This window comes from Oenanthe melanoleuca, chromosome 2 (genome assembly GCF_029582105.1).
Source record: "Oenanthe melanoleuca isolate GR-GAL-2019-014 chromosome 2, OMel1.0, whole genome shotgun sequence".
Classification (NCBI taxonomy): Eukaryota; Metazoa; Chordata; class Aves; order Passeriformes; family Muscicapidae; genus Oenanthe; species Oenanthe melanoleuca.
Genome location: NC_079335.1, coordinates 108,520,266 through 108,536,554, shown reverse-complemented (window position 1 = coordinate 108,536,554; position 16,289 = coordinate 108,520,266). Strand labels below are relative to the sequence as shown.

General features: G+C 38.7%; 1 long non-coding RNA gene across 1 annotated transcript; it reads right to left on the bottom strand.

The window, feature by feature from the left end:
* Positions 1–1,489: 1,489 nt before the first annotated feature.
* Positions 1,490–7,313, bottom strand: LOC130248952 (uncharacterized). Its single transcript, XR_008839714.1, has 5 exons — positions 7,193–7,313; positions 6,483–6,547; positions 5,087–5,226; positions 2,886–3,022; positions 1,490–1,939 (listed from the first exon to the last, which is right to left on the bottom strand). It is a non-coding gene; the product is annotated as an uncharacterized LOC130248952 (long non-coding RNA).
* Between the last annotated feature and the right edge of the window lie 8,976 nt (positions 7,314–16,289).

The following is a 16,289-nucleotide window of genomic DNA, read 5'->3' as shown; positions in this document are numbered from 1 at the left end:
CTTTTGGATGGGTAAACCCATGGCAATTATACCACTAAGATTCTTCAGCCACTTGCAAGCAAGCATAGAAATGTAAGAACAGAAGAATAGTAGGAAGAGACTACAATTAGAGGCAATGCATGGATAAATCAGCAGATAATATGCAGGAATACTGAGATGACTGATGGACAGAAAGTGAGAAGGGAAAGTTGTGTAACTGCCTGAGGTTTGCCTGCTGAGCTCTGCAGCAGTGGGTCTGTGGATGGAGACAAAGAAAAAGCCCACATAAGAGGAAACAGCATCTCACTCAATTGCAGACACACTGTCAATTATCTTCCTTGGCTCCTCTTTTTAGTGTAATAGTTTATTCCCTTGTTGAAGGTAACAGAAGAGACCAGGAACCTTTGGAAATTATACATATAAGAATTCAGTGAGAGACAATTAGGAACACTTTTCAAAGGCTAGTTGTTAAAGATCTTCTGTCTCAGATTATTTCTAAAATGGAGATACAATATCTAACTAGTCTACACAAGATACTGAGCTGTTGGCAGCAAAGGTCTTTTCAATACATGGGGTACTATAAGTGCTAAGTATTATTATCATTACTAGTACTTAGAAGAAAAGAGTAAAATATGGTATTGAACAAAGGGCAACATACTGCAATATTGTTACATCCTGGTTTAAATAAATATATTTCTATCACTGGTAATAAATATATATATTTTAATACTATCATTTACATTTAACACTATAATTTCCATTTTATAGTATTATTTACCTAAAATAAATCTCAGACAAATAATCTAAGGAGTGTGGGAGTGATACAAGAAATTGGTACTGGTTTGCTTGACTGCTTTTATGCTAAATGACATAGGGATTGGGCTGAATACTCTAGACTGTAATATCCTCTGTTAAGGTTGATTTGTTCAAATCCATTACTCTTGTCAGAGTTTGGTCATTTATACATCTACTGGGGAGAGAAATCAAATGTTATACACACTCAAGGCAATGATCTAACTCCTGTATTGTATTTTTTTCAGTTTGAAGCTACTGCAGGCCACTTAGATGTTGCAAATCCCTTTATTCCCTCCACAGGAGTCTGAACACACTGACCTTTCTTTACCCTATGCAACTTCCAGTGGAATAAAGAATAAGCTGGTTTGACACTAGGCAGGGTAGCTTGGATGTACATATCCAAGCTGACTTAACTAACCTATTTAGTGACTGACAAAAGTCCATCCCAAGGCAGGATGGGTCCCAGGACAGACTATTAAAGCCTAAATGCATCAAACACCCTAAATGAAACTCCAGGCCCCTGTCTGGATACAGTGTGCTGGGTACCCACAGGAGCAGTGTTAAAGCCAGCTCAGGTGTACCCTGAGGAGCTAAAGCTACATTGCTAGACTGGAGTGTAAATGTATGATATGAGAGATGACTGCAGATATTCATCAGCTTTGAAAATTAAAAATTTCTCAGGATAAGAGCAGTAAAGAGACAAAGACAAATTTGTAAAGGAAATAAGATTTTACTTTCTGGAAATTGCATTTGGACATAAAGTCTGATTAATGAAAATCTGGTAATTTTTTAGCATCTAATCACATTTATTCATGGTAGTTAGAGGTCTCACCACTGCTGGTTATCCAGTAAAATCCTAATCAATTAAATACATTATGTTTCCTCAGTTCCAGCTGAAGCTTTGGTGCGAAGATTTCTCACAAGAAACTGATCCCAGTCCAAAGGTTCCTGACAGGAATGCACAAATTGTGAATATTTCCATCTTTAACTTCCTGGGCAACAAGCTTGCTCATTTGCTTACTTGGCTCAGCAATTTTGCCAACCAAAGGTACCAAATGACTCCTCAGATGGAAGCACTGCTTCTTTATGGATTAATTTCTACCTTATTTTTGTTTTAATTTGAGCAAAATATCTCCATCGGTATCCTGTGAATAAAGCTAAAATCCTTGGAAAAGAAAGGATAAAAAAGTCAAATACAACTTATTTAAAATTCATTAAGTACTTCAAGCATTTTAGCATGCATGTAAGTCCCAACAAGGGAAGGGAGGGCAGCAGATCTGCTTCTTAAGAACTTTATCATTTTTGAGGGAAAACACCCTCACTTGGGATGTCCCTCACTTGTTGTATGAAATTAAGGGATGAAGGCAATAGGAGTCTCAAATCCTTTTTTTGGTCATGAACTGATCTACAGCTATGTAGTCAATCATGTGATTTCATTAAGATATAGTTTATTAAAGAAGGTAAGCCTGCCAAATTTTAACCACAAATGATTCTATTACCAAGAATATAAACATTGGGAGACTTTTATCTATTTGGATTCTAGCTGTTCAGAAAAAGAATAAAAATATTATTTTAAAACTTGAAATATTAAAGATATATTTAAACTTTAATTAGAGGATGCTATCTTTATTTTGATATGAACTGTTTTAGCAAGCTGTATTTTTAGGCTTATTTTCTTAAACTGACCTGTTTTCTGTCCTGAAATTCCTTTTAATTATCCCCTTATTGTATGGTATAACACACTAAGTCATTGTTATCACATAAGTTGTCCCAAAGAGGTGACAAACCATTACATTTCTGGATAAATAGATGTCCTATAAAAACACTTCTAGCAGGAGCAGTTACAATTTGATTAAAGGTGAAACAAAATGAAAGTGAATGCTAGCTTTTTGTACCGCTATAATGTTTTTCTTTACTTGATCTTTAATCTTTTAGAGAAATTAAAAGAAGAAGACCACTGCAATTTGTTTCAACAAAAACTCTGTTAGCTCAGAAGGAATGCCTACAAAGATCTGCAGTGCCTGCCAGCAAGAATTATTAGGGACAGTAGCAAAGAGTTAGTAATGAATTTAAAATACAGAGGTATAATTTACAAATCTCATTTTGCTTACCTGACATTGCAATTAGCAGTATGCAAAAGGCTGTGATACGTAGTCATGGTAATAGAAGACCCTATTTTTAAAGTCAGTATGTATTTGAAAGAAAGTTTTCAATAGTATATCCTCCCTCACTGTTCAGGGGATCCTTCCTGCACCGAAACAGATATGAAAACATAATTGTAAAGCCTCAACATTTGCTGAGGAATTGGGTGTTTACAGCATTGGACTGGAAAGAACTTTTTTTTTCCCCTCCATCTAACCCAGAAAATATCAGATAACAAATTTCTGTCTTTTAAAAGATATCTATATCCATCTAGCTATCTATACATGTATGCTAGAAATAAAGTAAAATATAATGAAATTGCTTGGGGAAAAAAAAGAAAAAGGGTGTTCAATAACTTACCTAGAGAAGCGGTGAAAATGGTGTTTATTTGCAAAGATATTTAAAATCAAATTGCCCAAAGCACTGGAAAAGTTTATGGCAGAAAACCATTTTGCTGGGGAAGGCAATGGACTACATAAATCCCATGTCTAGAATAAATGAAGATGACCAATAATTTTTTTAACAAATAAAAAGAAAAACAGCTTCTTTGAAAACTCTGTCCTTCCTTATTCCTGAAGATACTAAGGTTGAAAAGTCTGACAAGCCCACTAACAATTCTAAAATGGCAACAAAACAAAACTATCTATATTTAAGCACCATTTCACAAGTACTGTATCGTAATTACACTTCTAAAACATTACTCTGACACATTTACATTTGCTCGTGGTCCAACACAATTTGTTGTGGATGCCCAGAGCAAAGTGAAACAGCAAAGACACACAGGTAAACAAAGGTACACACAGATAAACAAAGGTACACAATAGGTATTTAAGACAGATTGTAGTTGTAATTCACATCAGTGATTGATCACATTAGTGAGAATTCCTGAAATTACACAGTGGCCTCCAGTCTTTCCAGCCTCACTTGGGATATTGACCAAAATACCTAAATTTAACATTGTCACCTGGAGTTCCACATACAACCATTTACAAGAGAGCTGCTCTGCCGTGCAATTCTTGCTACCTACAACCCTAAGGAAAACAGCAGGACTCAGTTATTGATCCGTGTCCCTAAAGGGAGTCTGAAAGACTCCTGGGAGCCCAGCTTCGAATCCTCCCATGGAAATGTTAGCAGCCACTGCTCTGCATCACCTCAGCTACTCAAATCTTACAGCAGAGGGCTGTGACATGCAGACCCAGCTATGGCTTCCTCCTCTCCACAGGGAATAGAAGGGGCATATCCTGGAACCATGCAGGGTTTCCTTTTGGACAGAAAGAGTAATAACTGGGCCCTGCACTGCCTATGCCTATCAGCTACTCTTTATTATAAAGTTTGGTGACCCTGAGTAACCTCACAAACTCACCTCCCTCAGGGTATATCCCATGCACCTTCTTGAGAGCTTATACACCCCAGTCACCAAAACTAAAAATTTGAGATCCACTCCTGTGGGCTGATTCTTCCTAAATGAATTATGAGTAACTCCTACAGACAAGGGTGGTTTAATCCTGTTTCCAGAGTGATTATAGAGTTTCTTGAGCATAATGATCAATATTATATTGGATTGGAGTAGGAGAGTAAGTGGTCTTGCACTTTCTCTGTGCTTATGGAAAAGTGCACAAAAGCATGTTATTACTGTCCAAAATTTTATAAATTCTTTATAAAATAGTAACATCAATATAAAGCATCATACAATTGCCAAATGCAACTTTGGGGGAGGGAGGCAAGGAGGGAGAGAAGGGCAAGATATTTATGGCATGTTTCTTGCATCTGGTTTGCTGAACAGCAGAATTATATTCAAACAGCATTCAAGGGAAACTTATAATAAGAAGTGCACATAGAAAGCAGAAATATTTCTACCAAACCTGGGAACAATGCTCATATATTCAGATATGTTTTTCTTTGCATGTATCAAATTTTCTAGGGACAGGATTCAGCAAAAATACTTCAGCATAAGACTAGCACTGTGCACTTTATTTGGGTTATTCATGTGCTTAAAGAGAAATAAAAGCATAAGTGCTGAACTTAAGAATTACATATTTTAACAACTTGAAAATTACTGTCTTCAAATAAAACATGCAAAAATAGATTTTATTAAAAATAGATCTTGTAAAAATATTCCCAACTCACCAGCAACCTTTCCATATTACCCAAAATCTGCAGGTATCCTTACCTCATCCATTTCTAGAGAGAATCCTCATATCTGTCTCTTCATTATACCCTGATAAATAACCAAAACACAAATGTCCAAGACATGCTGATCTCTGAGGAAGCACAGAAATATTTTTTTTCAGAGCTCATCTGTTACCTATCCTAGAGGGAAAAAAAGATATTTGAAAAATATACCCAGAAAACTGCCAAGAAAACTGACAAGAAAGATGGTTTCTTGATCCAATAACTAAGCCAAAGGGTTTCTGCAAGAGGCTATCACTCTGATCCTAACTACCAGTCAGTAGCAGCAGCATCTTCTGGCTTCTAGCAAGGACAAGACATAAAAGACACAAGTCCAACAGACACATCACCATAAGTGTGCTCTGGTAACAATTCACCACACCTACATAGAAACCCTTGTAGGAAAGTCTACCAATTTTTCTCATCTCATAGTCCCAGTTCTTTTGTCATGGATTCAGTCCAATCAGAATCCAAGCCACCCTATCTTCAAAAGAATTTGAAATCTCACAGCAAGAAATGCTTAACTCTGTCACTGTAGGCAAGTTATTAGATTAAACAAGTAGCTAAGCAGCAAGAATGTCCCTGCTGGTTATGGTTTCATATGTGTTCCTTAAGGCACAGACATTTTTCTTTTCCCTCCACCATAAGCATAGGATAAAAGTTTTGGTTTAAAAATATTTCTCACATTTCTCTAAAACTGAAGTAAAGTCTTCCACAACTACCATCACAGGTTTTTTTTTTTTCCTTTTCTATCTCAGCTATCATAATCAATTCCCTTGCAACACAGCTGAAGTGCAGGAAATTTAGGTCTATTTAGTATTAATGGTTTAAGAATAGAATTTCAGCTCCCATCAGATCGAAACATCTGCCAATCCACACTACTGCTCTTCAGAGCCCTACAAAACATAGATTTTATTAGGTTTCAGGACAGACATTTAAAACAGAGTCTAAAAGGCAAAATACACTACCACATCCTCACAGTTCTTTACTTTATGTGTAAATTCTGTTCACCAGCAGTGACTAGGATAGTTCCTTGCTCACAGTAGACCAAAAGCATAATCATTGCAACAGAATAACTGTCTTCAGTTCTTTTCAATTTTTGTTTTTCAATGAAGAGCAGTTTCTCCAGTCAATCAAAGGTCACTGGGAGTGGGTGCTTGGAAAACTCCTTGTAGGTAGTCATTACAAGGGCCCACTGAATCACACTGAAAACTGTAAACAAAGTTGTTACCAAAAGAACTGCTCTCTATTCCTCCAGTGAGAAAAGGCTCTGCCACAGGTAAGTTAGGCCTCAGAAACTGTATTTTTCCAAAAATTCAGAGTTGACTAGAAACATGGGTAGAAACACAGCGTTTGTTTGCTCATGACATACTGATGAGCTTGTTTTGAACACTTACCATCCCAACTCTGTTACCAGTGTATTATTCATAACTCCAGAGCATTTCCCAATCCTTGCAGATGCCTGAAAATAAGGACAACATAAGCATAGGCAAAGAGGCAATGCCAGTAACTATGTACTAAGTGGCTCAGAAGAGCCATAATACCATTCTGGCCAATTTAAATATTCATCCTTTCCTTGTTAACATAAAGCCTCTCCATGTTCAGTTTCTCAGTTAAACAGGAGGTGCAGTGGTTTACACAGAGTGCTTTAGTGAGATGGAATCTGATTACACTTAATCTCCCAAGATATGAAAGTGTAGCTTCCCAAGAGTTAATAAAACAGGAGGGTTAGAAATTACAAGAGCACTACTTCCAAAATGAACTTAAGATCAAGCATAAGAATGTCTAATTGCCAAATTAAAAACCTGCATTGAGAGGTATTCATTTCTCCAGCAAGAATGGGTGGAACAAGCCAAGATTATATCTCTCATCCTTCAGCACATGCATTTCTTACACAACTACCTTGCACCAGTGCTTAGGAATCTGATTGCTTCTGCTTCCTTTTCAAGAATCTAGGTGCCATAGTGCTGGATGTATGAGTAAAAGGATAATAATACCATATGGAGGCAGAGGAACTAAAATATTGATATTTCATTTTTTCATCCTACTGAGGATCTGTCATTCTTTAGATTGTTCTAATATGTAACAGAGAGAGAAAACTTCTTACCATCACAAATTTATGAGTCACGTTTGTCTGCCTAAAAGCACTCAGGGTTTGACCTTGCATTTCTGAATTTTTAGGAGTCTCCGTAGGAGTCCAAAACAAAAATGTATTGTATAAGTATATTGTATTATAATTGTATTATATATAAGCTGACAGACAGGGCTTATAAAACTCTGGAGGACCTGGCTGATCTTCAGAGGCATAATATCATTCTCAACTAAAATCAGAATTAAGTAAAAGACGGTCAGTCTTTGTACTTAATAGTCACAGCTTTTTTAGTCTCTAGCTGTGAGAACCAGTGATGGATATATTCATAAAAATTTTCTTCTATCTCATTAGAGGAAACCATACACAACTTACACTTGACAGTCCAGGTTAGGACATGCACTTTAAGCTTACAGGTCACAGTAAGGTTGTGGGCCTGCAGTGAAATGACACTGCATTTTTTCTAAGCCTGGCAGAATTACTCTACTGCTTTTGAAAGAGCATTTGAACACTGTGTTCCCCTTGTTACCTACCACAATGAGTTAATGAAGAAAACAAGAAAGTCACAAATACAAGTCACACTTGTCTCCAGAAGAAGGGTAACTGTTGTAGAAATAACAAAATATTAGCATAATTTTACACTAATAATTCAAATGCTAGTAATTAACAGTCCAATAAAAATTGTCTAGGATCTCCACACAAATCTTACCATCTGCCTGCAATAAAAATCATGAAGTGCATCTCTGCTTCAGGTAGAAGTCACATGAAGGAGATGTAAGTAAACCAATTCAGCAAAATAAAGAACCTTGTAAGATAATGGGGTATTTTCTCTAAAAAAGAGACCCACTACCCTAGAAATTCCTGAATTTATTCTCAATATTAAGAAATAGGATCTTCTCAAAAGTTTTATGACTCCATAAATACATACAGTCTCCAAACATAATATTCAATATGTGCCATTGTATAAATAGAACAGTATGTAACAAAAAGACGTTTGAGTAAAGGAAAAACATCCTGGTAAGCAGCAAAAAGATCCCATGATGCAGATAGCTTGGTCACATTCCCTATCCAGCTTGCCTATGTGGACTTGGAAACCTGTGGGAAGAGGTCAGGGACTGTCCTGTGCCAGACACAGTTCTAGGAAGCTTTACAGTAGATCCACTGTAGGCAAGGCTGAGCCCAACAGCCAAGCTGAAACATGTCCAAGAAATACAAGAAGAAATCAGCTAGAGAAAGGAGGAGGAAGAATTAGAAAATAATTAGAAACAATAGAGGGAACACCAAGTTCCAAGAAGAAGGAGGAAGGAGGGGAAGAAGTGCTCCATGACAGATATCTCTGCAGCCCATGAGACACTAACTTTATACCATGCACTTGAAAGACTGAAACTGCACTCACAAAATACATCTCTGTCTAATTAAAGTTGATAAGCTCTTTATGTCATTTTGTTAGATATTTCTGTTAGATGACAGAGAATGAGATCAAGCATGGAAGCTGCCAAACAGTTTGGAGGCTGGTGCTTCCTTCTACCTCTACTCCCCCTTAACAGCACCTATGTGACACAGTAGGTTATGGGACTGGAAAGGATCTCAGGTACATACAGGGCCACACTTGAGGCATATAGAATGTATAGGGAACAGCTGGAAGATTTGCCCAGTCTCTCACACTTACAATTTTGAAGGTAAATAATTTGGCACAAAATCCATGGCACAAAGAAGCTAAAGCAACCCTGAGTGTAGTCCTTCATGCAAAACCAAAGTGCATCTGTTCTAGCTCAGAAAGGAGAAATATTGAGGTTAGGGTTATTACACCTGTCTTGACAATTTTGAGTGATCTCAAGCAACACTGGCTCCATGTAAAAATAAAGCACAGTATCAAACAAAGTGGGAGAAGGAAGAGGCCAGGGAGGCTGTATGCATGTGTCAGAGTAGCAGAGTTATTAAATCAGCATTTGTAAGGCAATTTTGTATCTTTGTGTTTGAGACAAAGATACATGCAACCTTTCCTCCCTCCCAAGTGTCTCTAAATGCAGAAGTACAGAGACCACAAAAGAAAAAACTAGGAAAAAATGTTAGAGGACAGAATTCACACCAGAAGACAACAAAGAGGTATTTAATAGTTATGACATGGCTTGTTTTATGTTAAGGTTGTGTTACTTGCTGATTACCACATCAACAAAGGAGAATAACCTGCCCAATGCACCCTGCCTTGCACAGTGGCTTGGCTGCTTTGGCAAAAGAGTCTGTCCTCTAGTCCTGTTTTTGCATCAGTACTTCTACTATAGTCAAATAAGAAAAGATCTTTATTTTTGCATCAAATTTATGTGGCTGTTTTCCTTTAGCAATAAGAAATTAATTCTAAAGAAAATAATTTGAAATACTATGATTTTTATGTCTGGGAGCATGTACCAGCAATAAACTGGGAGGATGTATCAGGAAATGCATAGAGTATCAATAGGGATTACAACATTTAAGATTATACATAAACTGGATGAATTATTTAATAGAGGAAGGCATAAGAAGAGAGTTTAGCAGTAAGGATTAAAAACTGTGGGGTCAGTTTCCCCAGGACAGGATTTTAAACATTAAGATTCGTTGTTTAACAACACATATGATAAGGAAGGAAAAAAACAAAACAAAACCAAACAAAACAAAAAAACAACAAAAAAAAAACCCACATAAAAAAAAAAAAAGTAAAGGAAAAACAACAACCCAGAAATTCATCTGGATAACAATATATCTGGGATTCAGGCACTAGAGTCATTTGCAAAAAGATATTGCTGGGGACTTGAAGACCTGAACTGAAGACTGCAGATTATATATTACAGAACATGGTGTCTCAGTTCATATATGGACAGGAGGCAGTACAAACCTTGAAGTAACTTCACCTCAATATATCCATTTTTCTGAAGCCTTGAATCATTTGATGCCACTGCAGAAGCAAAGGAAATTCAAATCATATAAAGTCAAAGTAGTCATTGCTGAGTCCTCTTTGTGACAATGATGGAGTCCTCACTTTAGATCTACGTGCAAGGATGGTTTGAAATTACACTATCCCAAAACACCCATAAGCTCCTGTTTTGTATTGCATAGTGAATTTTGGCAGAGTTTTTTCCACAAGAATGTGACTTAAATTCTTTTGCAATTCTAATGCAGTTATTAATGCAGCAGTTGACCAGAAAAATACCTACAAGTAGTCTAGAAAACAGCAAAGAGGCAATTAGTTTGAATTGCTACCAAGAGAAAAGCACTAGAAACAATCTTTTGTAAAATTCTCTTTCCTCAAGGCTGTGCACATTTAGACTGCAAACTCAGTTTGGAAAGATACTGCACAATACTTACAGTGAAATTTCCAGGCATGGGGAATCCTTTGCTGATATTTTACTACATTATTTTCTTTTTTTTTTCCCTACGGAATCAGTTAATGCACTGAAGTATTCTTTGATACTGCACAAGAATTTTGAGAAGGCTGAAATTTATCAGCCAAACTAAAATCAGAAGTGCTAAGCTTTAATGAATTATGGGAACAGTTTACAGACAATGTGCAAATAAAAGCTTTTTCCCCTTCTCCTGCATTCAATTGCTACCAGAAACTATGTGGAATGTTCTGGCGAGGGAGGCAATGAAGAAAAATTCAACTTAAGGATGATCAACATGCTACAAAGAAAAATCTCCCACTGATTTCAACAGGCCTTAAACAACTTAAATTTTTTTTTCTTCTCTGCCCCTCTGTTCTTTGCTGTTTCCACACATCTTACCCTGATGCTGTAACAGGGTAACAGAGTGCCTCCTTCCTGTACTCTGCTCTCCCCTCTCACTTCAACAAAATTCACCTTAACTAAGCAGTGAGAGATCTCATATAGTTAAACTGAATATAGCTTTCACTCCACTCCCCAGAGGTTGGCTTTACCCTCCAGCTGGTTCCCCGAGCAGCTTTGCTGTTCCAACAAAACGTTTTAGTAAGACCCACTACCTACAACATCTAGGTACCTTGCATTCAGATGTTAAACATAACTTTTCACATGGGCCATTTATTGATGACCCTGAAGAAAATGGCCTTTTTAAAAACCTTTTGTTGATCATCCCCAAGGCTGCACTTTCCTTCATACCAGGAATAAAATGAAAGTTTTGCAAAACCACTTGAGTGCAGGATTTTCCAAGAACAACCAAATTCTGGTTAAGGTGCCTGCAAACACTATAGATGACAAAACATGTTTCAAGATAGGTAATTCAGAGGTCCACAGGTTTTAAATGTTGCACAGCACTTACGTATGTGGATTAGAAAATACACATGTAGAACACTGAGTATGGCTTTTTATTTATTAATTTATTTAATGAAAGGCCCAATGTATTTCTCTCCCTCAGTTTTTTTAACAAGGGATGAAGATTTAGCAGGGCTGGCACCAGCCCAGCAGACGGAAAGGACTCATTTCTTCACAAGAAGTTGGGTTAATGCAAAAGGTTATGGTGGCAGATGATTATGTCAGGGCTTGGCTAGCAAGAGTAAAAAGTAGGTCTGTGTATGCAGACTGGAGTGATTTTTACCACTGTACAGGCCATGGGAAAGGCAAGTTAAACAGGATAATTAAGACAGAAGAAGCAGAGGAGCAACATCAACATGTTTAAATTATTGGAAAGGGAGAGGAAGAATCAGCAATAAAATGCTGTAAGGTTTGAGTTCCTCCTGTTATTGAATTAAATACCAGATGAAGGCCTTGTCTAAACACACCAGTTGTGCAATTTCTACTCAAATCAATTACAAACCTCATTATAGTTACACAGGTGCAAAACTCTTTACAGACTGTCTTGTATCACTGCTTAAGTGATTTACACATATCCACAAAGGGTCGCAGCTGCTGAATTAAACCCATTTTACAATTAGAATAAACTCATGCCATTTTTGTCTATATGGAGACTAGGAGTAATTTTTTTAAAGCATATTAAACTTCAGGTTCCCAAAGATAATTTCAGGCAATAGGACTGTGTTTTCCTTCATCTGAACATTTTTAAAAAATGACCATCTGAGCATATAGCTGAAATCAAGTATCCTCCACCACACCAAATTATGCTTAACTGTGTTATTTTAATATTCTTCGTTTCAGGAGGTATTGTATCATTAATTTCTAAAGCCATTCTCAAAATATCTTAATACTAAGCTTAACAACTTGCTCAGCTGCAGGATCACAAAGCTGGAAAGACTGTTTAAGAAACACTTTTATTCACTTCAAACCTGTTTTTCAAATGGCTTTCTAAACTAAGGAGTGTCTACTCCTGTTATTGAACCCTGCTGAATTGTTGCTAATGAAGTTTGATGAGAAATATGAACCATGAGCCTGTACTTCTGATTAATAATTGATTTCCTGGATGTGTCCAGGTGCAGTTTTTGCTGCAGGAATTTTGCTGCCATTCTTTCAGCAGTACTGACACATGGTAGCTCTGCTGAGGAATGAAGAGCTCTCATTTGACATTTGCCTATACGCAGTTCCACAGCTTTCGAGATTTTCTAGTTTGTACAACCACAATATGAATTTTGCATTTGGCATTATCCCCTGAATAATTCCATTATTAAGGAAGCTTGGAAATGAAAGACTTTTTTCCTTCCTTAAGGCATTTGTCCATTATTTTACACGCTCAGAATAGGAAACTGATTTTCTGTACACAAAATAGTTCATAATCACTATGCAAAGTAAACTCCTCAGTCACTAATGTGGACATTTTTGCAGGGTTTTGTGTTCAAAGAATGCACCACCACACACAGTGGAACAAATCAAACCAAATTACCTTGAAACAAATCAAAGAACATGAGAGGATTGTGGGGGCACGTAATGGAGGAAGTAAAAATACTATAAGATAAAATAAAAAGAGAGCAATGGCAAATGTCCTTCCCTATCAAGCTATTAGTGTGGGTTGAATGCAGTTTCCAGTAGGCATATTTTGCATCTCCTCTACAGAAATGTACTTTCCATTTCCATGACTCCACTGTCATGGCAGTAGAGTACCAAACCCACTCAATCCTTCCATGCACCTATAGGAGTCTCTTAATTTCCATCTGTGCGTATTTGTTTGATCAATTTTGTCATAAGACTATTAAGCCTTATTTCAATTCAAACAATATATTTACAGAAACGTTAATAAAAGCTTTTGCTCCACTAAATTTCATTGCCTGAGCTCTGAGATATTCAAGAGTACAACCTTTTGAACAGTTTGAAAATGAATAGGCAACAATATCATTTGTTACCAATGACAAAGAAACACTTTACCATTAGTCAGCATTCAAATAAATCACATTGTCTGGGCTTGTCTATGCTCAAAAAATTGTCTGATCTAACTCTGACAGTACAGTCACAATGATATAACCTCCCTGTTGCAAGTAAAAGTTATAGCACTGAAATTTAAAGTAAACACCATATAAACTTATCCACATCATGATCTGCAATAATTTTTAAATAAATCAGATTCCAAATCGGGGAAAGTTAACATTAGTAGTAAATCATACATTAAAAAAAGCTCTGATATACACATCTTTTTTCCCAGCTAATATGAATCATTGGTCCTTTTTGGCTCCTTAACATCTAAAAAAATTGTCAGGAAGGAAAGAAAGCACAAAGGTATTCTCTCAGCGTACAACACTGCCATTTGAAACAGCTCCTCTGCTGCATCGTTAAGCCTGAACTGCTGTTACCAAAAACAGGATGCCAACTGAGAGAACAGAAATTCAGAAAAGTAGACCAGGACTGAGCCTGTTGTAAAATCAGCCAGTACCTTTTAGAAAACACTTGATGGCTGCAAATTTCTGCTTGTGTTTGCTCTGTGTTCATGAGCCAATTAAAATTAAAAAACAAAATCCTTCACTTGAAATGCCAGTTGGTCAGCTCATTAAAAAAGCCTCACTGACAACACTAGAAAAGGGGCAAATATCTAACATAGTCTGTCTTGAACATATTATCGGCCTATTTAAACAAGAATAAGAAAAAATACAGTGTTTTCAAAAGCAACACTAAACAAACCACAACCAACACAAACAAAAAATCCTTACCTAACAAAAATTTAGCCTTTTAAAAGCCAGATTCAGCAAAACTGAACCTCCAAATCTTCCAGAACTTTTCATTCTGTGGCTGCGTGAAATGGAGTCCTTTGGGAGTAACAGCGTATCAAAGTGCTCAGAACAAAACATATATACACACACCTGACAATACAGTTACTCTGTTTTCAAATACACTGACCAAGTCACACCCCTTGGCTACTGCAGGGATTGAGGAAAAACAGTTACATTCTCTAAGGATTGTTGAACAGAGCTTTCCACTAAATGAACAGCTTCAATGGAGGGCTGCACCCACCTCTGGGGTATCTTGGAATGAGCCCAGAGGAGGCCCACAGAAATAACAGAGGGCTGGAACACCTCTCCTTTTCTGCCTGGAGGAGAGGAGTCTCCAGGGAGACTTCAGAGCACCTGCCTGTATCTAAAGGAGCCCTAGAAGGGAGCTGGAGAAAGACTTTTTACAAGGGCAAGTAGTGACAGGACAAGGGGGAACTGCTTTAAACTGAGAGGAAGTAGGTCTAGATTGATGTTCGGAAGAAATTCTTTTCTGTGAGGGTGGTGAGCCACTAGAACACACTGCCCAGAGAAGCTGTGGATGGCCCATCCCTGGAAGTGTTCAAGGCCAGGTTGGATGAGCTTTGAGTAACCTGGTGTAGTGGAAGATGCTTCTGTTCATAGAAGGGAGGTTGGAAGTAAGGTCCATTCCAACCCAAACCATTGTATGACTCTGTAATAGAAAGATTTCCATTGTGCATAAAAAGAAACATACTGTTTTCTTTCTTGGCCAAACAAAATAAAACCAGAGACAACAGCAAGGACTAATTAGAATTGTATTAGACAACTAAGGCACAATATAGTCCCCATCCATGAATTGAACTGCAGGTCTTCAATACCTTTGAAGAGCCACATTTGTGCATCAAAGGTAATGTCCAGACCTCAGACAACAAACACCAAGCTCCAATACTTCAAAATTTCAAAACTGAACTCCTACATAAAAGCCACAAAACACATTGTCCGTGTGATCACAGCAAAGAGCCATGTACTTTTATTTTGGCTGTGTTTAGGACCATACTTTTTCTAAAAGCAGGCTGACCCCTGCCATCTCAGGGTAGAAAAAAGGCCAGCATGGCCTCAGACACCATTGACTGTGCAACCTCACAAGCCTCCAGTTTTCTTCACCTTCTCCTTACAGCCAAAGGTTTTGAGGAAGTTCCAATATCATTTCAGTGGGAAAACTCCTAAAAGGCAATTAACAAAACCCCAAACAATCCCACCCCACCAGCCCCCCCCAAAATCCATTTGCTGGTCACCGCGCTGAGGTGGCAGAGTCACCATCCCTGGAGGCCTTTAAGGAAAGATTGGATCTGGCTCCCAGTGCCATGGTCGAGTTCGGCCAAAGGACTCGATGAACTCAAAGGTCTCTTCCAACCCAACTGATGAACAGATGGTTTCTGTAAAAGTGCTCCCAGCTACGGCAAGGAGCACACGCAGGGCTCTGCCTGACCTTGCCCCAAAGCTACTCTTCTCAACTGCATGACAGCGAAGTTCTCCCAAATCCCTCAGCGCCGGCCAACGCAGCTTCCACCGGGACAAATAAACATTCCTAATAAAGCGAGTTACCGCTCTCGCTCAGGGGCTCGCCGCGCCCCCGCACGGCGGACTACAGCTCCCGGCATGCTCCACTTCGCGCCGCCCCAGAGCACGCCGGGAGCGGCACCACCCTCCGGCCCACACGCGCCGCAGCGCCCTGGCATGGCTCCGGGGGGCACCCACGTGACAGGCACGCCGCGCCCCGATTGGACCAAACCGCTGCCAATCAACTGCCCCAACGGCTGGCACCGGGCGCGACGTTCCCCTGCCCGCGGGGCCGTGCCGCTCCGATTGGCTGCTCGGGGATGACCCGCCCCTTTTAAATACCTGTCGCTCCGTGACAGGCCGTCACCGGAGTTCCTGTTAGGAGGCGCTACCGGAGGGGATCGGTCCCGCCCCTTCGCCTTCTCCTGGGAGCCCCGCCCTCCCGCTGTAGCTCCTCCCGCTCCAGAGGGGCGGCAATGTCAAACGGCGCGCTCGGGAGGGAGG